General features: G+C 44.4%; 10 non-coding genes across 10 annotated transcripts; 2 read left to right on the top strand and 8 right to left on the bottom strand.

Annotated features, from left to right (window-relative positions):
* Nucleotides 1-4,673: 4,673 nt before the first annotated feature.
* trnam-cau (transfer RNA methionine (anticodon CAU)) lies at nt 4,674-4,746 on the top strand. The gene has a single exon. It is a non-coding gene; the product is annotated as a tRNA-Met (tRNA).
* A 2,816-nt stretch (nt 4,747-7,562) lies between these two features.
* trnav-cac (transfer RNA valine (anticodon CAC)) lies at nt 7,563-7,635 on the bottom strand. The gene has a single exon. It is a non-coding gene; the product is annotated as a tRNA-Val (tRNA).
* Nucleotides 7,636-8,563: 928 nt separating this feature from the next.
* On the bottom strand, nt 8,564-8,636 carry trnam-cau (transfer RNA methionine (anticodon CAU)). Its single transcript has one exon. It is a non-coding gene; the product is annotated as a tRNA-Met (tRNA).
* Nucleotides 8,637-11,196: 2,560 nt separating this feature from the next.
* On the top strand, nt 11,197-11,269 carry trnam-cau (transfer RNA methionine (anticodon CAU)). Its single transcript has one exon. It is a non-coding gene; the product is annotated as a tRNA-Met (tRNA).
* A 1,318-nt stretch (nt 11,270-12,587) lies between these two features.
* trnav-cac (transfer RNA valine (anticodon CAC)) lies at nt 12,588-12,660 on the bottom strand. Its single transcript has one exon. It is a non-coding gene; the product is annotated as a tRNA-Val (tRNA).
* An 855-nt stretch (nt 12,661-13,515) lies between these two features.
* On the bottom strand, nt 13,516-13,588 carry trnam-cau (transfer RNA methionine (anticodon CAU)). The gene has a single exon. It is a non-coding gene; the product is annotated as a tRNA-Met (tRNA).
* Nucleotides 13,589-18,943: 5,355 nt separating this feature from the next.
* Nucleotides 18,944-19,016, bottom strand: trnav-aac (transfer RNA valine (anticodon AAC)). Its single transcript has one exon. It is a non-coding gene; the product is annotated as a tRNA-Val (tRNA).
* A 468-nt stretch (nt 19,017-19,484) lies between these two features.
* On the bottom strand, nt 19,485-19,557 carry trnav-cac (transfer RNA valine (anticodon CAC)). Its single transcript has one exon. It is a non-coding gene; the product is annotated as a tRNA-Val (tRNA).
* A 1,884-nt stretch (nt 19,558-21,441) lies between these two features.
* trnav-aac (transfer RNA valine (anticodon AAC)) lies at nt 21,442-21,514 on the bottom strand. The gene has a single exon. It is a non-coding gene; the product is annotated as a tRNA-Val (tRNA).
* An 840-nt stretch (nt 21,515-22,354) lies between these two features.
* On the bottom strand, nt 22,355-22,427 carry trnav-cac (transfer RNA valine (anticodon CAC)). Its single transcript has one exon. It is a non-coding gene; the product is annotated as a tRNA-Val (tRNA).
* Between the last annotated feature and the right edge of the window lie 1,254 nt (nt 22,428-23,681).

Genomic DNA, 23,681 nt, shown 5'->3' with positions numbered 1-23,681 from the left:
AATGCAGGGTTAAGGGCCTTGTTCAAGGGCCCAACGGCTGCGTGGATCTTATCGTGGCTACACCAGAGATTCGAACAACCAATGTCCCTGTCAGGTACCTTAACCAGTAGAATACAGGCCACCCTTGCGAAAAGTACAGGAATGCGATGGCCGGGAATCGAACCCGGGTCAACTGCTTGGAAGGCAGCTATGCTCACCACTATACCACCATCGCCTCAGTCTGGCATTTGGCAGACGCTCTTATCCAGAGAGACGTACAGTTGATTAGACTAAGCAGGAGACAATCCTCCCCTGGAGAAATGCAGGGTTAAGGGCCTTGCTCAAGGGCCCAATGGCTGAGTGGATCTTATCGTGGCTACACCAGAGATTCGAACAACCAATGTCCCTGTCATGTACCTGAACCACTAGAATACAGGCCACCCTTGCGAAAACTACAGGAATGCGATGGCCGGGAATCGAACCCGGGTCAACTGCTTGGAAGGCAGCTATGCTCACCACTATACCACCATCGCCTCACTCTGGCATTTGGCAGACGCTCTTATCCAGTGAGACGTACAGTTGATTAGACTAAGCAGGAGACAATCCTCCGCTGGAGAAATGCAGGGTTAAGGGCCTTGCTCAAGGGCCCAATGGCTGAGTGGATCTTATCGTGGCTACACCAGAGATTCGAACAACCAATGTCCCTGTCATGTACCTGAACCACTAGAATACAGGCCACCCTTGCGAAAACTACAGGAATGCGATGGCCGGGAATCGAACCCGGGTCAACTGCTTGGAAGGCAGCTATGCTCACCACTATACCACCATCGCCCCACACTGGCGTTTAGCAGACGCTCTTATCCAGAGAGACGTACAGTTGATTAGACTAAGCAGGAGACAATCCTCCCCTGGAGAAATGCAGGGTTAAGGGCCTTGTTCAAGGGCCCAACGGCTGCGTGGATCTTATCGTGGCTACACCAGAGATTCGAACAAACAATGTCCCTGTCAGGTACCTTAACCAGTAGAATACAGGCCACCCTTGCGAAAAGTACAGGAATGCGATGGCCGAGAATCGAAACCGGGTCAACTGCTTGGAAGGCAGCTATGCTCACCACTATACCACCATCGCCTCGCTCTGGCATTTGGCAGACGCTCTTATCCAGTGAGACGTACAGTTGATTAGACTAAACAGGAGACAATCCTCCGCTGGAGAAATGCAGGGTTAAGGGCCTTGCTCAAGGGCCCAATGGCTGAGTGGATCTTATCGTGGCTACACCAGAGATTCGAACAACCAATGTCCCTGTCATGTACCTGAACCACTAGAATACAGGCCACCCTTGCGAAAACTACAGGAATGCGATGGCCGGGAATCGAACCCGGGTCAACTGCTTGGAAGGCAGCTATGCTCACCACTATACCACCATCGCCCCACACTGGCGTTTAGCAGACGCTCTTATCCAGAGAGACGTACAGTTGATTAGACTAAGCAGGAGACAATCCTCCCCTGGAGAAATGCAGGGTTAAGGGCCTTGTTCAAGGGCCCAACGGCTGCGTGGATCTTATCGTGGCTACACCAGAGATTCGAACAAACAATGTCCCTGTCAGGTACCTTAACCAGTAGAATACAGGCCACCCTTGCGAAAAGTACAGGAATGCGATGGCCGAGAATCGAAACCGGGTCAACTGCTTGGAAGGCAGCTATGCTCACCACTATACCACCATCGCCTCACTCTGGCATTTGGCAGACGCTCTTATCCAGTGAGACGTACAGTTGATTAGACTAAACAGGAGACAATCCTCCGCTGGAGAAATGCAGGGTTAAGGGCCTTGCTCAAGGGCCCAATGGCTGAGTGGATCTTATCGTGGCTACACCAGAGATTCGAACAACCAATGTCCCTGTCATGTACCTGAACCACTAGAATACAGGCCACCCTTGCGACAACTACAGGAATGCGATGGCCGGGAATCGAACCCGGGTCAACTGCTTGGAAGGCAGCTATGCTCACCACTATACCACCATCGCCCCACACTGGCGCTTAGCGGACGCTCTTATCCAGAGAGACGTACAGTTGATTAGACTAAGCAGGAGACAATCCTCCCCTGGAGAAATGCAGGGTTAAGGGCCTTGCTCAAGGGCCCAATGGCTGAGTGGATCTTATCGTGGCTACACCAGAGATTCGAACAACCAATGTCCCTGTCATGTACCTGAACCACTAGAATACAGGCCACCCTTGCGAAAACTACAGGAATGCGATGGCCGGGAATCGAACCCAGGTCAACTGCTTGGAAGGCAGCTATGCTCACCACTATACCACCATCGCCTCAGTCTGGCATTTGGCAGACGCTCTTATCCAGAGAGACGTACAGTTGATTAGACTAAGCAGGAGACAATCCTCCCCTGGAGAAATGCAGGGTTAAGGGCCTTGCTCAAGGGCCCAATGGCTGAGTGGATCTTATCGTGGCAACACCAGATATTCGAACAACCAATGTCCCTGTCATGTACCTGAACCACTAGAATACAGGCCACCCTTGCGAAAACTACAGGAATGCGATGGCCGGGAATCGAACCCGGGTCAACTGCTTGGAAGGCAGCTATGCTCACCACTATACCACCATCGCCTCACTCTGGCATTTGGCAGACGCTCTTATCCAGTGAGACGTACAGTTGATTAGACTAAGCAGGAGACAATCCTCCGCTTGAGAAATGCAGGGTTAAGGGCCTTGCTCAAGGGCCCAATGGCTGAGTGGATCTTATCGTGGCTACACCAGAGATTCGAACAACCAATGTCCCTGTCATGTACCTGAACCACTAGAATACAGGCCACCCTTGCGAAAACTACAGGAATGCGATGGCCGGGAATCGAACCCGGGTCAACTGCTTGGAAGGCAGCTATGCTCACCACTATACCACCATCGCCCCACACTGGCGCTTAGCAGACGCTCTTATCCAGAGAGACGTACAGTTGATTAGACTAAGCAGGAGACAATCCTCCCCTGGAGAAATGCAGGGTTAAGGGCCTTGTTCAAGGGCCCAACGGCTGCGTGGATCTTATCGTGGCTACACCAGAGATTCGAACAACCAATGTCCCTGTCAGGTACCTTAACCAGTAGAATACAGGCCACCCTTGCGAAAAGTACAGGAATGCGATGGCCGGGAATAGAACCCGGGTCAACTGCTTGGAAGGCAGCTATGCTCACCACTATACCACCATCGCCTCACTCCGGCATTTGGCAGACGCTCTTATCCAGAGAGACGTACAGTTGATTAGACTAAGCAGGAGACAATCCTCCCCTGGAGAAATGCAGGGTTAAGGGCCTTGCTCAAGGGCCCAATGGCTGAGTGGATCTTATCGTGGCAACACCAGAGATTCGAACAACCAATGACCCTGTCATGTACCTGAACCACTAGAATACAGGCCACCCTTGCGAAAACTACAGGAATGCGATGGCCGGGTCAACTGCTTGGAAGGCAGCTATGCTCACCACTATACCACCATCGCCTCACTCTGGCATTTGGCAGACGCTCTTATCCAGAGAGACGTACAGTTGATTAGACTAAGCAGGAGACAATCCTCCGCTGGAGAAATGCAGGGTTAAGGGCCTTGTTCAAGGGCCCAACGGCTGCGTGGATCTTATCGTGGCTACACCAGAGATTCGAACAACCAATGTCCCTGTCAGGTATTTTAACCAGTAGAATACAGGCCACCCTTGCGAAAAGTACAGGAATGCGATGGCCGGGAATAGAACCCGGGTCAACTGCTTGGAAGGCAGCTATGCTCACCACTATACCACCATCGCCTCACTCTGGCATTTGGCAGACGCTCTTATCCAGAGAGACGTACAGTTGATTAGACTAAGCAGGAGACAATCCTCCGCTGGAGAAATGCAGGGTTAAGGGCCTTGCTCAAGGGCCCAATGGCTGAGTGGATCTTATCGTGGCAACACCAGAGATTCGAACAACCAATGACCGTGTCATGTACCTGAACCACTAGAATACAGGCCACCCTTGCGAAAACTACAGGAATGCGATGGCCGGGAATCGAACCCACGTCAACTGCTTGGAAGGCAGCTATGCTCACCACTATACCACCATCGCCTCACTCTGGCATTTGGCAGACGCTCTTATCCAGAGAGACGTACAGTTGATTAGACTAAGCAGGAGACAATCCTCCGCTGGAGAAATGCAGGGTTAAGGGCCTTGCTCAAGGGCCCAATGGCTGAGTGGATCTTATCGTGGCTACACCAGAGATTCGAACAACCAATGTCCCTGTCATGTACCTGAACCACTAGAATACAGGCCACCCTTGCGAAAACTACAGGAATGCGATGGCCGGGAATCGAACCCAGGTCAACTGCTTGGAAGGCAGCTATGCTCATCACTATACCACCATCGCCTAGTTTTTCGGTTACACTAGCATGTACACTTCAAAACGGACCAGATGCAGTAACATTTCAAAACAGAAATGACCTGGGTAAGGATCAAACTCACGACCTTCAGACCATGAGACTGTTGCCTATTGCTGGAGCTTGCAGAGTAGGACAAAGATACAAAAATATTAAATGAAATCAAATACAATAATAAAGCAAAATTTGTCTCCTTTGCTGGGTGAAACATGTGACACTGTTAGCTCCTGCTGCCAGTGGTTAAGTATGTAGGTGACGTTTGACGGGTACTGTGATTTTCCCGGTTACTGGCCTCGTTAGCGCAGTAGGCAGCGCATCAGTCTCATAATCTGAAGGTCGTGAGTTCGATCCTCACATGGGGCATTGGTTTTCATTTACCTCGTCTGGTGGACATGTACAGTACTCGGTTAATGCCTCACACTGGGCATGGGCCCTGTTTCATACACGTCGCTAACTCGGTTAGCCCGATTCGATTGTTGACGTTTTGGGATAAAGACAGGATGTTGGGCTTCATGAAGGGATTCCACAATGTAGACGGGCTACAGCAGGGCTCTCCAACCCTGGTCCTGGAGAGCTACTGGGTCTGCTGGTTTTTGTTTTCACCTTAAAATCAGCACCTGTTGAGACCCAGGTAACCAGGTGAGGTGAGTTAATTAATTAAATTAGAGCAGTTGATTATAGTTAATTGCAGGGTAAGAACGAAAACCAGTAGACCCAGTAGCTCTCCAGGACCAGGGTTGGAGACCACTGGGCTACAGGGTCTGCTGGTTTTCGTTGTTACTCTGCACATAATTAAAAAACATTTTCTTCTTGCTTGGAGAGGTTTTCGGACCCCTAGGTATTTTAAGACCCTATGCTGTTGAAAACATTTTCATTCCCACTTGGAAATGATGTAGAACTGAGTTTCATGAGTCAAAACAACGAAAATGACTTACCGCAATGCACAGTAGTTCTGTCCATATCTCGGATTTTTTCACCCACCTTGTTTCGTATGTGTAGCACTTTATTTATGCCTAAATTATGATCATAAACAACATTCATTTTGCGGCTACACCAGGGATTCGAACAACCAATGTCCCAGTCACGTACCTTAACCACTAGAATACAGGCCGCCCTGGCAAAAAGCACAGGATTGCGATGGCCGGGAATCGAACCCGGGTCAACTGCTTGGAAGGCAGCTATGCTCACCACTATACCACCATCGCCTCACACTGGCATTTGGCAGACGCTCTTATCCAGAGAGACGTACAGTTGATTAGACTAAGCAGGAGACAATCCTCCCCTGGAGAAATGCAGGGTTAAGGGCCTTGCTCAAGGGCCCAACGGCTGCGTGGATCTTATCGTGGCTACACCAGAGATTCGAACAACCAATGTCCCTGTCAGGTACCTTAACCAGTAGAATACAGGCCACCCTTGCGAAAATTACAGGAATGCGATGGCCGGGAATCGAACCCGGGTCAACTGCTTGGAAGGCAGCTATGCTCACCACTATACCACCATCGCCTAGTTTTTCAGCTACACCAGCATGTATACTTCAAAACGGACCAGATGCAGTAACATTTCAAAACAGAAATGACCTGGGTAAGGATCAAACTCACGACTTTCAGACCATGAGACTGTTGCCTATTGCTGCAGCTTGCAGAGTAGAACAAAGATACAACAATATTAAATGAAATCAAATACAATAATAAAGCAAAATTTGTCTCCTTTGCTGGGTGAAACATGTGACACTGTTAGCTCCTGCTGCCAGTGGTTAAGTATGTAGGTGACGTTTGACAGGCACTGTGATTTTCCTGGTTACTGGCCTTGTTAGCGCAGTAGGCAGCGCGTCAGTCTCATAATCTGAAGGTAGGGAGTTCGATCCTCACATGGGGCATTGGTTTTCATTTACCTGGTCTGGTGGACATGTACAGTACTCGGTTAATGCCTCGCACTGGGCATGGGCCCTGTTTCATACACGTCGCTAACTCGGTTAGCCCCATTCGATTGTTGACGTTTTGGGATAAAGACAGGATGTTGGGCTTCATGAAGGGATTCCACAATGTAGACGGGCTACAGCAGGGCTCTCCAACCCTGGTCCTGGAGAGCTACTGGGTCTGCTGGTTTTTGTTTTCACCTTAAAATCAGCACCTGTTGAGACCCAGGTAACCAGGTGAGGTGAGTTAATTAATTAAATTAGAGCAGTTGATTATAGTTAATTGCAGGGTAAGAACGAAAACCAGTAGACCCAGTAGCTCTCCAGGACCAGGGTTGGAGACCACTGGGCTACAGGGTCTGCTGGTTTTCGTTGTTACTCTGCACATAATTAAAAAACATTTTCTTCTTGCTTGGAGAGGTTTTCGGACCCCTAGGTATTTTAAGACCCTATGCTGTTGAAAACATTTTCATTCCCACTTGGAAATGATGTAGAACTGAGTTTCATGAGTCAAAACAACGAAAATGACTTACCGCAATGCACAGTAGTTCTGTCCATATCTCGGATTTTTTCACCCACCTTGTTTCGTATGTGTAGCACTTTATTTATGCCTAAATTATGATAATAAACAACATTCATTTCGCGGCTACACCAGGGATTCGAACAACCAATGTCCCAGGCCCTGGCAAAAAGCACAGGATTGCGATGGCCGGGAATCGAACCCGGGTCAACTGCTTGGAAGGCAGCTATGCTCACCACTATACCACCATCGCACTGAATTTGTAGCACTCCTGCACGTATACTTCAAAACGGAGCAGACGCAATAATATTTCAAATCTGACATGCCCCTCGAACTCACGATCTTCAGATTATGAGCCTGAATCTCAAATTGGCAAGAGCAATCCTGTGAGCTAGGGACATCAGAGAGTTCACAGCATAGTCTTAATGATGCTCAGCAAACAGGAAGAATCCTGATGTCAGAAAAAATTGTGGAAAACAATATCCAATATATGAGTGGAAGTATTTTGATTTTGCAAATGGGTGAATGAATCATTAAAAAAATTAATAGAGCCTAAATGGGGACGCTGGCTTTTTGAGCAGAAATCACAGACATCAGCAGGGGGCGACATTAGGGCTTCAGAGAGATCTTAGTATATTTGTATGTTCCTGTATGTACAAAAGTGACCGAGATATCAGTCTGACTCCACTTCAAAGTGTGAACAGACTCAAAAGACACCCTTAAACGGGTCAAAGGTTAAAAACATGTTTCCGCCCGGTTTCGAACCGGGGACCTTTCGCGTGTGAGGCGAACGTGATAACCACTACACTACGGAAACCTTGACAGATAAGGCCTTGCACACAAGGTGGGTAATGATTGAATCTCAGAAAGCACACATCACATTGGCTAGATTGATCCTGTGGGCAAGAGAGGACAGAAAGGTTACCTCTGATAGTTTTAATGGTGGTCAGTCAGAAAAAAAGTCAAAATTCCTGTCGACCCACTAAAGAAATGTCACACGTTTCAATTATATGATAGTTATGACCTCAATATCATATAGGAACTTGTTAGTAGTAAAATTGTTCGAGAGAGAATAAGACTTTGACAGGCTTTGGCAATGATTGGAGGCATCACATAAAGAACTTGTATAATATAGAGACGATGTCATTCATTAGGGTCGGAACAGAGACAAAATATAATCTGTGGAGTTCAGGACTACCATACAACAGTTCCCGTCTTTCACAATAACTGTCAATACTGCATTCTCAATTATTAATGTTTAATTTATACCTTGCTCAGTGAGTATTAACCAAAATCCGTATTTTCCAGGAAAAACTGCAGAAGTGCTAGTGCGCCATCTGGCGGTAAAAATAAAAATCTGAATCTGTAAACCGAACGGCCACACGAATAAAAACAGAAGATTTATATCCAATGCAGAAAGCACCCAAAGGTATCATTTGCATAGCTATGGTTAGCTATGATAAACAAAATATCTTGCCAACTAAAGGTTTATAAGATCCAGATTGATAACCTGACATAAACCTCAGTGACAAAAGGAACCGTAGATTATATATGCAGCAAACCAAATGCAACTGAACACTTTACATTAAATGTACAAGGCTGCAGCAAATGTTGCATTAGCACAATACATTTCCCTGGGCAACCATAAAACAAACAGATTCGCCACTAGACGACGCTATTGTATAGACCGCGGACCAGGCAAGGCATGAAGTGCATGTTTACTAAACCAGGTAAACGAAAACAAATGCCCCGTGTGAGGATCGAACTCACGACCTTCAGATTATGAGACTGACGCGCTACCTACTGCGCTAACGAGGCTGGCTTCGCACGGCACCACAGTATCAGTCAAATCAGTCCAACACCATACTTGACCATCGGCAGCACCAAGTCACAGAAGTTGCAAATGATCACCAGCAACAATTAACATTCACTTATTTACCCCATTATATTATTACCGCATTATATTAAAGCAAGTCGCTTTAAAATGAAATTCCCTTTGTGTTCACAAATGTAATATTATTTGAACCATTTGGACCTGTGATGATACTTGTAGTGAACACTCCTCCCATTATTTGCCACTAGAGAGCGCTCTGACGCAGACAAACAGACGCCACTCGCGAATGTGCGAGAGAACAATGCTAACTTGACATCTCCGTCTACGCGTTAAAAACAAACATGTAACGGTTAGTGCATCTAGCACTTTATATCACATGAAGTGTCGCAACCCCGCATGCCCTGTCTGTCAAATTACGATTACACCGCAGAATCACTCGAAAATCTGCATCGAGTAATGCACGATGCAATTATCAATTATAACTTACCTAGGTTAGCAAGCTAGCTTCCTCTGGTCAGTGTAGGCCTACAGGAATGGTGGCTCGACTCTTTGAAAACCAAAACGCCCAGTTCTGTCATTAATCCCAGTATTTCAAATAGAAATCAGACAGAATACTCAGCTACAAACAAGCAAAGGTTAGTTATTGTCACGTTAGCTAACGTAACGTTGACGAATTGATGTTCCATGCCAACCAAATGTTGTCCCATAGCTTGATAATTAGCTAGCCCTAAGTTAAGATAGGTATTGGCTAACTAAATACTAGCTTGATAACAAAGGTATCTAAGACAAGCTAGACTAACGAAGTATAAAACTGTATTTAAAGTAAGTTATCGAGCTATCGAGGTTCAGGATCCATAACTTGGTCGCATGCTGCTACCATTGCTGCAGGCATTTGCTTCAGCCGTGCGCTGCATCACCTGATTTGACTAATTCGCGTATTATCTGAACCAAGCAGGTAAAATAATTAACTGTTAGTGAAATCAGGTGGTGTAGCGCACGGTAGGAGCACCTGCATACACTGCAGCCTGCATGACGTAGAGTTGAGTAGCATAGACGCGTTAGCTAGTTAGGCTATTCGTTTGGAAAGTTCCAGCTCGTAAAAGGACATTAAAGGTAACCTTAACTTGTATTCCTTTTTAATGAGATAGCTGACATTGGCGATATTCTAATCTCAGAATGTACTTACTATCGGTATATTTTCACTTTCGGCGCTAGATGTGAACAGACCGTTCGCATTCCCTCAGTTTAGACTCGACTGCCTCATGACAAATAACGCGTTTTTTCTCCTCTCCCTTAAACTCGATTTTCCATTGGGTGTGGCGATCATTCGTGGAAAAGCTTGGGAAGTACTGGACCGTTTATTTGCACACATTTCATTCTACATACCGTTTATAAAACCGTGTATGAATATGGAGATTCTTGAAATGCACACAACTATTTCTTAATCAACCACAAGTCGTAAATATACATACACTGTGCAGTTTTATAATAATTAATGGAGAAAAAAACAATTTGTACTTATAAAACCTACGGATTACCGCGATTGGCCAATCAGAGCAGGTATCCCTACCGGGGGTGGGGGGGTTCGACATCAGGGCGTTGACAGAGAAGGGGGAAGAATAAAGTGTTGTGGTTTGAGGGTGTATATTACTGCAATTCCTCTCTTGACTGTTAGAAGTCCAAAATTACCCATTGTACCTTTAACCTTTAACACATTCAATATAATACATGAGTAAAATACACTGAATTGATCCAATGGTGTATGAGGCGCTAATACATAGACTATATAAAGCAAACTTGTACTTAGCCTGGCCTGTAGCGTGGTGTTTAAGGTATCTGACTGGGACCGCAAGGTCATTGGTTCTAATACTGGTGTAGCCACAATAAGATCCGCACAGCCGTTGGGCCCTTAACTCTCCATTGCTCCAGGGGAGGCTTGTCTCCTGCTTAGTCTAATCAACTGTACATTGCTCTGGATAAGAGCATCTGCCAATGCCAATAATGTTACCACTACACCTGCCAGTACTGTAGGTGAAATGGTACAGAGGTACAGGGGGGCCATTCCGGGTTGGTTCACCGTGGGACAGAAACGTCGGATCAGCAGGAGAGGCAGGGAGGACCGACTACCTGGGCTTCAGACATCAGCTTTAATGGATAAACAATATATGAAAAACTCACTGAATACTGTACCTTTATACTTCAATCAACTGATCATACTCATATTAAATAATTCCATGTTATTCATGTATCATATACACAGATAAGCCAAAACATTACGACCACGCACAGATAAAGCGAATAACGTTGATTATCTCAAAACAACGACCCATGTCAAGATCCGGGATATATTAGACGGTAGGGGAACGGTTGGCTCTTGTAGTCGACATGTTGGATGTGGGAGGAATGGGCAGACGTAAAGACCTGAGCGACTTTGACAGGGGCCAAATCATTATGGTCAGATGACTGGGTCGGAACATATCTGATGCTGCCAGTGGTCAGGTATGTAGGGGACTTTTAAGGGCACTGTGGTTGCCCAAGTTATGGGCCTCGTTAGCGCAGTAGGCAGCACGTCAGTCTCATAATCTGAAGGTCGTGAGTTCGATCCTCACATGTGGCATTGGTTTTTGTTTACCTGGTTTAGTAAACATGCGCAGTACTTGATTAATTCCTTGCACTGGGCATGGAGCCTATTTCATACATGTCGCTAACTTGGTTCGCCCGATTAGATTGTTGATATTTTGGGATAATTGTTTTCACAATCGCTGAGACAACAGCGTCTTAAGCACAAACCTGCGCAACCCCAGGTTAAGTAAGTAGGATGACATGTAACACGTGTGTAGCCTGTATAAACCACCTGGCAAAATCACACCCAGACAGCAGAAATTTGCTAAAGCGTCAGAGAATAATGTCACACAAGTTGTCACCAGCAACAAGTAACATGTTTACACATTCACCATATACCGTATGAAGTGAACCTCAAGTTGGCAAGAGTAATCCTGTGAGCTAGGGAGATCAGAGAGGTCACGGCTAATAGTTTTAATAATGGTCAGCAAACAGGAAAGCGCATCAGTCTCATAATCTGAAGGTCATGAGTCCGCTCCTCACATGAGGCATTATGTTTTTGTTTACCATTACGTTACTGGCATTTGGCAGACGCTCTTATCCAGAAAGACATACAGTTGATTAGACTAGGCAGGAGACAATCCTCCCCTGGAGCAATGCAGGGTTAAGGGCCTTGCTCAAGGGCCCAACGGCTGTGTGGATCTTATCGTGGCTACACCAGGGATTCAAACCACAGATGTCCCAGTCATGTACCTTAACCACTACGCTACAGGCCGCCCTTGCAAAAAAAACACAGGAATGCGATGGCCGGGAATCGAACCCGGGTCAACTGCTTGGAAGGCAGCTATGCTCACCACTATACCACCATCGCACTGAATTTGTAGCACTCCTGCACGTATACTTCAAAACGGAGCAGACGCAATAATATTTCAAAACGGACATGCCCCGTGTGAGGATCAAACTCACGATCTTCAGATTATGAGCCTGAACCTCAAGTTGGCAAGAGCAATCCTGTGAGCTAGGGACATCAGAGAGTTCACAGCTGATAGTCTCAATGATGCTCAGCAAACAGGAAAAATCCTGATGTCAGAAAAAATTGTGGAAAACAATATCCAATATATGAGTGGAAGTATTTTGATTTTGCAAATGGGTGAATGAATCATTTAAAAAATTAATAGAGCCTAAATGGGGACGCTGGCTTTTTGAGCAGAAATCACAGACATCAGCAGGGGGCGACATTAGGGCTTCAGAGAGATCTTAGTATATTTGTATGTTCCTACATGTACAAAAATGACCGAGATATCAGTCTGACTCCACTTCAAAGTGTGAACAGACCCAAAAGACACCCTTAAACAGGTCAAAGGTTAAAAGTATGTTTCCGCCCGGTTTCGAACCGGGGACCTTTCGCGTGTGAGGCGAACGTGATAACCACTACACTACGGAAACCTTGACAGATAAGGCCTTGCACACAAGGTGGGTAATGATTGAATCTCAGAAAGCACACATCACATTGGCTAGATTGATCCTGTGGGCAAGAGAGGACAGAGAGGTTACCTCTGATAGTTTTAATGGTGGTCAGTCAGAAAAAAGTCAAAATTCCTGTCGACCCACTAAAGAAATGTCACACGTTTGAATTATATGATAGTTACGACATCAATATCATATAGGAACTTGTTAGTAGTAAAATTGTTCGAGAGAGAATAAGACTTTGACAGGCTTTGGCAATGATTGGAGGCATCACATATAGAACTTGTATAATATAGAGACGATGTCATTCATTAGGGTCGGAACAGAGACAAAATATAATCTGTGGAGTTCAGGACTACCATACAACAGTGCCCGTCTTTAACAATAACTGTCAATACTGCATTCTCAATTATTAATGTTTAATTTATACCTTGCTCAGTGAGTATTAACCAAAATCCGTATTTTCCGGGAAAAACTGCAGAAGTGCTAGTGCGCCATCTGGCGGTAAAAACAAAAATCTGAATCTGCAAAACGACGGCAACACGAATAAAAACAGAAGATTTCTATCCAATGCATGTATCATTTGCATAGCTATGGTTAGCTATGTTAGACAAAATATCTTGCCAACTAAAGGTTTATAAGATCCAGACTGATAACCTGACATAAACCTCAGTGACAAAAGGAACCGTAGATTATATATGCAGCAAACCAAATGCAACTGAACACTTTTACGTTAAATGTACAAGCACTCGCCACTAGACGACGCTACTGTATAGGCCGCGGACCGGGCGAGGCATGAAGTGCATGTTTACTAAAGTAGGTAGACAAAACAAATGCCCCGTGTGAGGATCGAACTCACGACCTTCAGATTATGAGACTGACGCGCTACCAACTGCGCTAACGAGGCTGGCTTCGCGCGGCACCACAGTAGCAGTCAAATCAGTTCATCACCATACTTGACCATCGGCAGCACCAGTTATTGGTGTCACAGAAATTGCAACTGATCACCAGCAACAATTAACATCTTACTCATTTACCACATTATTAATAGCGTATGATATTAAAGCAAGTTGATTTAAAAATGAAATTACCTCGTATTAACAAACGTCACCTTATTTGCATCATTTGGACCTGTGCTGATGCTTGTAGTGAACACTCCTTCCATTGTTTGCCACTAGAGAGCGCTCTGACGCAGACAAACAGACGCCACTCGCGAATGTGCGAGTGAACAATGCTAACTTCACATCTCCGTCTACGCGTTAAAAACAAACATGCAACTGTTAGTGCATCTAGCACTTTATATCACATGAAGTGTCGCAACCCCGCATACCCTGTCTGTCAAATTACGATTACACCTCAGAATCACTCGAAAACCTGCATCGAGTAATGCATGACCAATTATAACTTAGCTAGGCTAGCTAACTAGCTTTCTCTGGTTAGTGTAGGCCTACAGGAACGGTGGCTCGACTCATTGAAAACCGTTAGCTCACATTATGTTGACGAATTGATGTTCCATGCCAACCAAATGTTGTCCCATACATAGCCTGATAATTAGCTAGCCCTAAGTTAAGATAGGGTATTGGCTAAATAAATACTAGCTTGATAACAAAGGTATCCAACACAAGCTAGACTAACGAAGTATAAAACTGTATTTAAAGTAAGTTATCGAGCTATCGAGGTTCAGGATCCATAACTTGGTCGCATGCTGCTACCATTGCTGCAGGCATTTTCTTCAGCCGTGCGCTGCATCACCTGATTTGACTAATTAGCTTATTATCTGAACCAAGCAGGTAAAATAATTAACTGTTCGTGAAATCAGGTGGTGTAGCGCACGGTAGGAGCACCTGCATACACTGCGGCCTGCAGGACGTGGAGTTGAGTAGCATAGACGCGTTAGCTAGTTAGGCTATTCGTTTGGAAAGTTCCATCTCGTAAAATGACATTAAAGGTAACCTTAACTTGTATTCCTTTTTAATGAGATAGCTGACATCGCAAATATTCGAATTTCAGGATGTACTTACTGTCGGTATATTTTCACTTTCGGCGGTAGATATGGACAGATCGTTCGCATTCCCTCAGTTTAGACTTCCACGTCATCACTGGACAAATAACGCGTTTTTTCTCCTCTCCCTTAAGCTCGATTTTCCATTGGGTGTGGCGATCATTCGTGGAAAAGCTTGAGAAGCACCGGACCGTTTCTTTGCACAAATTTCATTCTATATACCGTTTATGAAACTGTGTATGAATATTCTTGAAATGCACACTTAATCAACCACAAGTCGTTGACATTCACATTTTTACATTTTTGTCATTTGGCAGACGCTTTTAATCCAAAGCGATTTACAAGTGCATGGGTTCTTCCACAAGTCAAAGCATCACATCCATAACTAGGAAAATACACATGGAATGCTGTTCTAAAACGTCGTCATCATAAGTGTTTTGGGTTAGACAAGGAGGATAGGGATATCAGAACATGTCGGGGGGGACATGTCGTAAATATACATACACTGTGCAGTTTTATAATAATTTATGGAGGAAAGAACAATTAGTACTTCCTACGCATTGCCGCGATTGCCCAATCTGATCAGGTATCCCCACCAAAGACAAGCAGAACTGGGAGCTAGCAGGAATAAACTCCAGCTATTATCCTTACCAGAGGTGGATGCACCAAGAACTGAAGCAGACCATGGTAACTCGCTTCAAAGTGAGACTTTATTATTTATTTATTTTTTTGCATTTGATCAATAAATGGGGCGATAACCTTTTCCCCTTAAAATATATAAAAAGAATGCTTGCGAATATTTTATTGTCTTGGTGTACTATACCAGGCCATTCTGCTTTCACTTGCATTCAGATAGCTAGCTAACAGTCAACTTCGGGAACTGATACGTTAAACAGGTACAATAGGTAAGATTTTTGTGTTAAAACATTGTTACAAGACCATTGTAAAGCCCTTCCTATCGTTGAAAAAAGCTCACTGACATGTTGACTCACCCTCTGCCTGTGTTTATAGTCCTTCAACATCAGCACGTTGACAGAGAAGGGGGAGGAATAAAGTGTTGTGGTTTGAGGGTGTTTGTTACTGCAATTCCTCTCTTGACTGTTAGAAGTCCAAAATGACCTATTACTTATATAACCTTTAACACATGAAATATAACACATGAAAATGTGAAATACACTGAATTGATCCAATGGTGTATGAGGCTCTAATACATCCACTATATAAAGCAAAATTGTACTTAGCATGTGACAGAAGCTCTATACCAGGGACACTCAAATCTGGCGTCTACCAGCCTTGAGGGGTAATGTGTCCTCTGCATCTGACCCATCCTAGTTACTTAGGAGCAGTGGGCAGCCACAGTGCAGCACCTGGGGACCAACTCCAGTTCTGAGGCCAGTGCCTTGGATCCATGGATTTCATTCTTCCCCTCTAATCAGGTCTCATTTAGGCCTAGAACACCAGGCAGGTTCCCTGGCCAATCAGCGGCAATAATCAATCAATTAACTAACTATCAGGTCCAAAAGAAATCCAGCAGCACTCCTGGCAATGAGGGCCAAATTTGCACATCCCTGCTCTAGACTGAAGCAGAAAGCTTATTGTCACTGGATAAATGAGTACCCCGACCCCTACCAAAAATGTTCAGATGTGTGTCACATTGTGAGCGTGTGTTTATGTGTGTGTGTGTGAGAGACAGTGTATGTGCATGTGTGTGAGAGAGGGCATGTGTGAGTGTATGTGTACATGTGTGAGAGAGAACGTGTGTGTGTATGGTTTGTTTGGGGAGTTGGGTTCACAGTACTCTGCAGAAGTCTTAGGCACCCTAGACTTTATTATATATATATGTTTATTTTATTAAATTATATATATGTTTATGTTTACATTTGAGATTTCCAAATATTCATTTTCCAAAAGACTTTAAGATTTTACAGAGACATTTTTGTATTTAATTTTAAAAAGTTACATATTACTGTAAGCAATTCACTACTTTTCACATAAAAGCTTGATCAAGGCTGTCTGAGATCAGAAGCAAGGAGCCAACCAAAGTCTGCAGAAGAACTGTGGCGAGTTGTCTAACATGCTTGGAACAACCTCCCTGCTGATTTTAGCCAACACTGTCCTGCAGTTCTATATCTCAGAGAAGTTGTACAGTTTTAATGCCAAAGGGTGGTCACAATTTGATTCAGTTTTTAACTATTCTGCCAAATTACTAAATTGTAATGTAAAATGTATAGTACATTTATTTAGGACCTTTCATTGAATTACTTTTGAAAGAATGTTATCTGTACAGAATGTTATACGGGTGCCAAAGGCCTTTGCACAGCACTGTAGGTGTAGTGGTACAGGGGTGCCATTCCGGTTTGGTTCACCGTGGAACATAAACGTCGGATCAGCAGAAGAGGCAGGGAGGACCGACTACCTGGGCTTCAGACATAAGCTTTAATGGACAAACAATAGATGAAAAACTCACTGAATACTGTACCTATATACTTCAATCAACTGATCATACCCCTGCTTAGTCGAATCAACTGTACATCGCTCTGGATAAGAGAGTCTGCCAAAGGCCTATAATGTACTCATAATCAATAATTCCATGTTATTTATGTATCGTATACACAGATAAGCCAAAACATTATGACCACGCACAGATAAAGCGAATAACGTTGATTATCTCAAAACAACGACCCATGTCAAGATCTGGGATATATTAGACGGTAGGGGAACGGTTGGCTCTCGTAGTCGACGTTGGATGTGGGAGGAATGGGCAGACGCAAAGACCTGAGCGACTTTGACAGGGGCCAAATCGTTATGGTCAGATGACTGGGTCGGAGCATATCTGATGCTGCCAGTGGTCAGGCATGTAGGGGACGTTTGACGGGCACTGTGGCCGCCTAAGTCATGGGCCTGGTTATCGCAGTAGGCAGCGCGTCAGTCTCATAATCTGACGGTTGTGAGTTCGATCCTCACATGGGGCATCGGTTTTCATTTACCTGGTCTGGTGAACATGTGCAGTACTCGGTTAATGCCTCGCACTGGGCATGGGCCCTGTTTCATACACGTCGCTAACTCGGTTAGCCCGATTCGATTGTTGACGTTTTGGGATAAAGACAGGATGTTCGGCTTCATGAAGGGATTCCACAATATAGACGGCTACAGGGTCTGCTGGTTTTCGTTGTTACTCCGCACATAATTAAAAACATATTCTTCTTGCTTGGGGAGGTTTTCGAACCCCTAGATATTTTAAGACCCTATGCTATTTTAATTCATTTAAAGGTCCTAAATAAACGTAATATACATTTTACATTAAATTTGTGACCACCCTTCGGCGTTAAAACTGCATCACTTCTCTGAGATATAGAACTGCAGGACAGCGTTGGCTAAGACAAGCAGCAGGGAGGCTGTTCCAAGCATGTTGGAGAACTTGCCACAGTTCTTCTGCAGACTTTGGTTGGTTCCTTGCTTCTGATCTCAGACAGCATTGATCAAGTTTTTATGTAAAATAGTCAATTTCTTACAGTAATATGTTACCAAAAATGTCTCTGGAAAATTAAATCTTTTGGAAAATTAATATTTGGAAATCTCAAATGTGTTCTTTTATTCGAAGACTTCTGCACAGTACTGTACATATATACAGAGTGCAGTTTATTTGCAGTATTTTGGACAGCAAAAGTACAAACTGTCCCCTAATACGAGGGTAGCTACCTATCAGTCTGTACTTTAACCTCAAACGTATTGTTTTATTTCCAATCCAATGTGTTGGGAGTACAGAGTGAAAAGAGCAGACATTTTCCAGCTGCCCAAATACTTACTGACTGCACTGTACATAAACATAAATAAAACAAATAGAATTACTGAATCAGGATATTTTCAGTTGACTTAAGTTTAAGGGTAAAGATTTTTCCACATGCTACACTGTATCCCCCCCCCCAACAGGGTAAACTCTATTCACTCTACAACACAGGCGTCAAACTCCAGTCCTGGAGGGCCGCAGTGTCTGAAGATTTTTGGTACGTTTCAGCACGAGAGATACATTTCAAAGTCTTTCATTGGCTAAAGAGTCCACACACGTTGTTCTCAAGGCCTTAATTGGCTGCTGATTGAAAGGAAACCACAAACTGATGTAGACACTGTGGCCCTCCAGGACTGGAGTTTGACACCCCTGTTCTACAACCTTAGGTGTCAAGGAAGGTGGAGATGGGGACACTGCATCATTGGGGGGGGGGAATAAAAATAAAATTAAAAAAAAGAACATTTATGAAAATATGTTTCCGCCCGGTCTCGAACCGGGGACCTTTCGCGTGTTAGGCGAACGTGATAACCACTACACTACGGAAACAGACACGATAAGAGGCAGCCACAAACGGAAAATAAAAACATTACATAATGCACTAGCATATGCAAACATTACATTATTCACCAAAACATAAGACTGATGTCTCAGCGTTTTCTGTGCAAATGTGAGAAGGCACGATGCACACATTAAGTGGCACCCCCGGCTAGAACCACAAACAAACTGTGCTGAGAACGAAGGTGGTCTGAGTTTGGTTAGTTTCAGAGGCATCTCAGTACATTTTACATGTTCATATACACACAAAGTTAGGAGTGCAGACTCACGACCAAGTGCCAACACCTTCAGAGGCTGTTAATCAGGTAAAATTGAGTTAAGCAGTTGAAATTGTACTTACCTCTAGGGTCTTTCAGCGAACTTATCCCTGGTTATGGGTATGCACTTTGTTGTACGTCGCTCTGGATAAGAGCGTCTGCCAAATGGCAATAATGTAATGTAATGTAAAAGGTTAAAACATGTTTCCGCCCGGTTTCGAACCGGGGACCTTTCGCGTGTGAGGCGAACGTGATAACCACTACACTACGGAAACGGGGACGGCGTAAGTTCTGCACAAAATGGTGGGTGATGACTGAACCACAAAAAAAGACACACGACATTGGGAAAATATTCCTGGGGGCTAAGTGGGCAGAGATGGCACCTCTTGATAGTTTTAATGATGGTCAGTCATTTTCACATAAACATTGCTGTTGTACCATGATATTGATGAAATTAATATCACACAAGAACCTGTGAGTAGGTTAAATAGTTATAGAGATAGTAAGACTTCCCGAAACATAGGCAGGCTACTATGGCAATGATTTGCCAGCATTAATTATTGTAATTGTATACTGTAGAAACAAGTGTCATCCTTTCAGGTAGGAACAGCACCACAATATCAACGTGTGGCCAAAACAATATTACATATCCATAGTGTTAAGGACTACCAAAGAACAGCGCCCATCTTTCACAATCATAACTGCGTTCTTAATGGTTTAATATATTTACAATGCACCCAAACTTTAATTTACAACTTCCTTACTTAGTGTTAATCAAAATCCGTAGTCTGCCAGGCAGAACTGCAAAAGGGTTAGTGTGCCATCTGGTGGTCAAAAACAACATCTGCAAACCAATAAAAACAGACAATTGATACTGAATGCGTCCAATGCAGAAAGTACTCAAACGTCATCGCGAGGGTTAAATATGTTAAGCAAAATAGCTTTCCAACTAAAGGTTTATAAGATCCAGGTCGATAAATAAACCTACTCATAAACCTCAGTGACAAGTACGTACGCAGCAAGCCAAATCTGGATGGAAAGGTCTGACCAATCTGGGCGAATATCACCACCAAGAGTTGTGCCAAAAAAAAAGCAATCGCATGCTTGTTAAGAGAACCGTGAATCTTAAACAAGAGAAAGACATTAGGGTGTTTTCACACTTAAATATCAGTCCACTTCAGACGCTGAAAAAAAAGCAAAGTGTGAAATCACCCTAATGTGATAACCACTACACTACGGAAACCTTCATAGTGCAAGGCCTGCACAAATGGTGGGTGATGAATGAACCACAAAAACCACACAACACGTCATACAGAGTAATCATGTGTGCGAGGGAGGACAGAGATGTCACCTCTGATCATTTTAATGGTGGTCAGTCAGCAAAAAGTTTCCCATAGGCAAATCAAAGACATTTCACACAGAAAAACTGCTGTCATACTAAGATGCTGATGACATCAATATCATATGAGGATCTGTGAGATATTATGGAGATAAGACTTACCCAAACTTAGGTAGGCCACCATGGTATTAATTTGCAGAAATTATATATTGTACTTTCTGCAGAAAGTGTCATTCATTCTAGGTAGGAACAGGGCCACAATATCAACATGAGACCAAAATAACAAATAAAATAAAACAGACGATTTATACTGAATGCCTCCAATGCAGAAAGTACTCAAATGTATGTAGCCATGGGGCTCTGCCATTTTTGGTATTGAAAGCCAATCGAATCCCTGTTTGCTCCCAAGATTCAACCAAGAATTAGAACAGCCAATCAGGGTGCATATCCCCACCTAGAATTGTACCAAAAATATAGCAATCGTTCGCTTGTTAAGATACCGCAAATCTTAACTGAGAGAAATACATTACAGTGTTTTCACACTTAATTTCAGCCTCTCAAGTGGACTAAGGCTGACAATACAGCATTTTTGTGCGAATGTGAACACACAAAGTGCACAAATTAAGTGTACCTCAAACAAACCGTGCTGAGACCACACGCTGTTACATTACATTTTGCATGTTCACGTATGCGCAAATAGTGCTCAGTTATCAGTCCACTTCAGAGGCTGAAACAAAAGCAAAGTGTGAAATCACCTTCAGACACCGACCGTTAAATAGCCCCCTGGATGAATATGGATTCTCCCTAAGGTTAAAAAACATGTTTCCGCCCGGTCTCGAACCGGGGACCTTTCGCGTGTTAGGCGAACGTGATAACCACTACACTACGGAAACCTTCATGCTGCAAGGGAGGCACAAATGGTGAGTGATGACTGAACCACAAAAACCACACAATACTTCATACAGTAATCTAGTGGTCGAGGGAGAGCAGAGATTTAAGTGTACAGCAAGTGAAAGACAATCAAATCCCGGTTTGCCACCAAGACTGAGACTACATCCTGAAGTTGTCCAAGTTTGGTTCGTATCAGACAGGTCTTCGTATATTTTGCATGTTCTTGAACGCACAAGCGATCAGTCCACTTCAGAGGCTGAAACAAAATCTAAGTGAAATCACCCTGAGACACCGTTAAACAGTCCTCTAAGGATGGACATGGATAGTCCCTGTAAGGGTCATTTTCGTAATTGACAATGTGTGCTAAAATAGAGACAATCACGTGATTAAAAATAACCTTTGATTATAATCTTTATTACAAATTAGACCACTTTCTGAATTAAGTGCTGATGAAATATGCTCTATAATCGACGGATTAGACTAAGAATTTTCCTCTGTCTCACCCAAGCAGACACACAGCCTATGAGATTAATGTCTCTGCTGTTCCTATAATGCACATTCAGATTTCCTGGCAAGGTCAGAGTTTATCTGGAGACTAGCCTAAATAATAATAATCCTAGGTTGTCTTCCTTGTTTTTGTCTCCGCCCTCATGGAAAAGTGTGTATAAAAAACTTGCTATGTGCGTTTCAAATCAGAGAGCCTGTAAGCCCTCTCTATTTCTATATATATTTTCAAATAAATAAGAAACTTAAACTCAAGTAAAATGTTGTTTTGCTGTGGATCTGTTTGATCCAACCATGCTCACCGAGATGTGAAAAGGGCTTTTCCCGGTTAAAAAACATGTTTCCGCCCGGTTTCGAACCGGGGACCTTTCGCGTGTGAGGCGAACGTGATAACCACTACACTACGGAAACCTTCATGGTGCAAGGCCTGCACAAATGGTGGGTGATGACTGAACCACAAAAACCACACAACACTTCATACAGAGTAATCATGTGTGCGAGGGAGGGCAGAGATGTCACCTCTGATCATTTTAATGGTGGTCAGTCAGCAAAAAGTTTAAATTCCCATAGGCAAATCAAAGACATTTCAAACAGAAAAATTGCTGTCATATGATGCTGATGACATCAATATCATTTGAGGATCTATGAGATATTATGGAGATAAGACTTACCCAAACTTAGGTAGGCCACCATGGTAATAATTTACAGAAATTATATATTGTACTTGTTTTCTGCAGAAAGTGTCATTCACTCTAGGTAGGAACAGGGCCACAATATCAACATGAGACCAAAATAAATATTACATCCGTACTGTTAAGGAATACCATAGAGAACTAATGGGAAAATAATGGTTCATATTCTTCATTACAAGGTTAGTCCATCCATCCATCATCACCCGCTTATCCGGAGTCGGGTCGCGGGCGCAGTAGGCAAAGCCGGGTATTCCAGGCGTCCCTCTCCCCAGCAACGCATTCTAGCTCCTCCTGGGGGATCCCGAGGCGTTCCCTGGCCAGGAGAGATATATAATCTCTCCAGCGGGCTCTGGGTCTCCCTCGGGGTCTCCGCCCAGTTGGACGAGCCCGGAAAACCTCCAAAGGGAGGTGCCTGGGAGGCATCCTGATCAGATGCCCGAACCACCTCAATTGGCTCCTTTCGACGCGAAGGAGCAGCGGCTCTACTCCGAGCTCCCTCCGGATGTCTGAGCTCCTCACCCTATCTCTAAGGCTGAGCCCGGCCACCCTACAGAGGAAGCTCATTTCGGCCGCTTGTGTACGCGATCTCGTTCTTTCGGTCACTACCCAAAGCTCGTGACCATAGGTGAGGGTTGGGACGTAGATCGACCAGTAAATCGAGAGCTTCGCCTTCCGGCTCAGCTCCTTCTTCACCACAACGGTCTGGTGCAACGCCCGCATTACTGCTGACGCTGCACCGATCCGCCTGTCGATCTCACGCTCCCTTCTACCCTCACTCGTGAACAAAACCCGAGATACTTGAACTCCTTCACTTGGGGCAAAGACTCGTTCCCAACCCGGAGGGAGCAATCCACCGTTTTCCGGCAGAGAACCATGGCCTCGGACTTGGAGGTGCTGACTCTCATCCCGGCCGCTTCACACTCGGCTGCAAACTGCTCCAGTGCGTGCTGAAGGTCACGGTCCGATGAAGCCA

The sequence above is a fragment of the Conger conger genome, chromosome 3 (genome assembly GCF_963514075.1).
Source record: "Conger conger chromosome 3, fConCon1.1, whole genome shotgun sequence".
NCBI lineage: Eukaryota > Metazoa > Chordata > Actinopteri > Anguilliformes > Congridae > Conger > Conger conger.
Note: the sequence above shows the minus strand (reverse complement) of the source record. Positions and strands in the feature narration are given on the sequence as shown.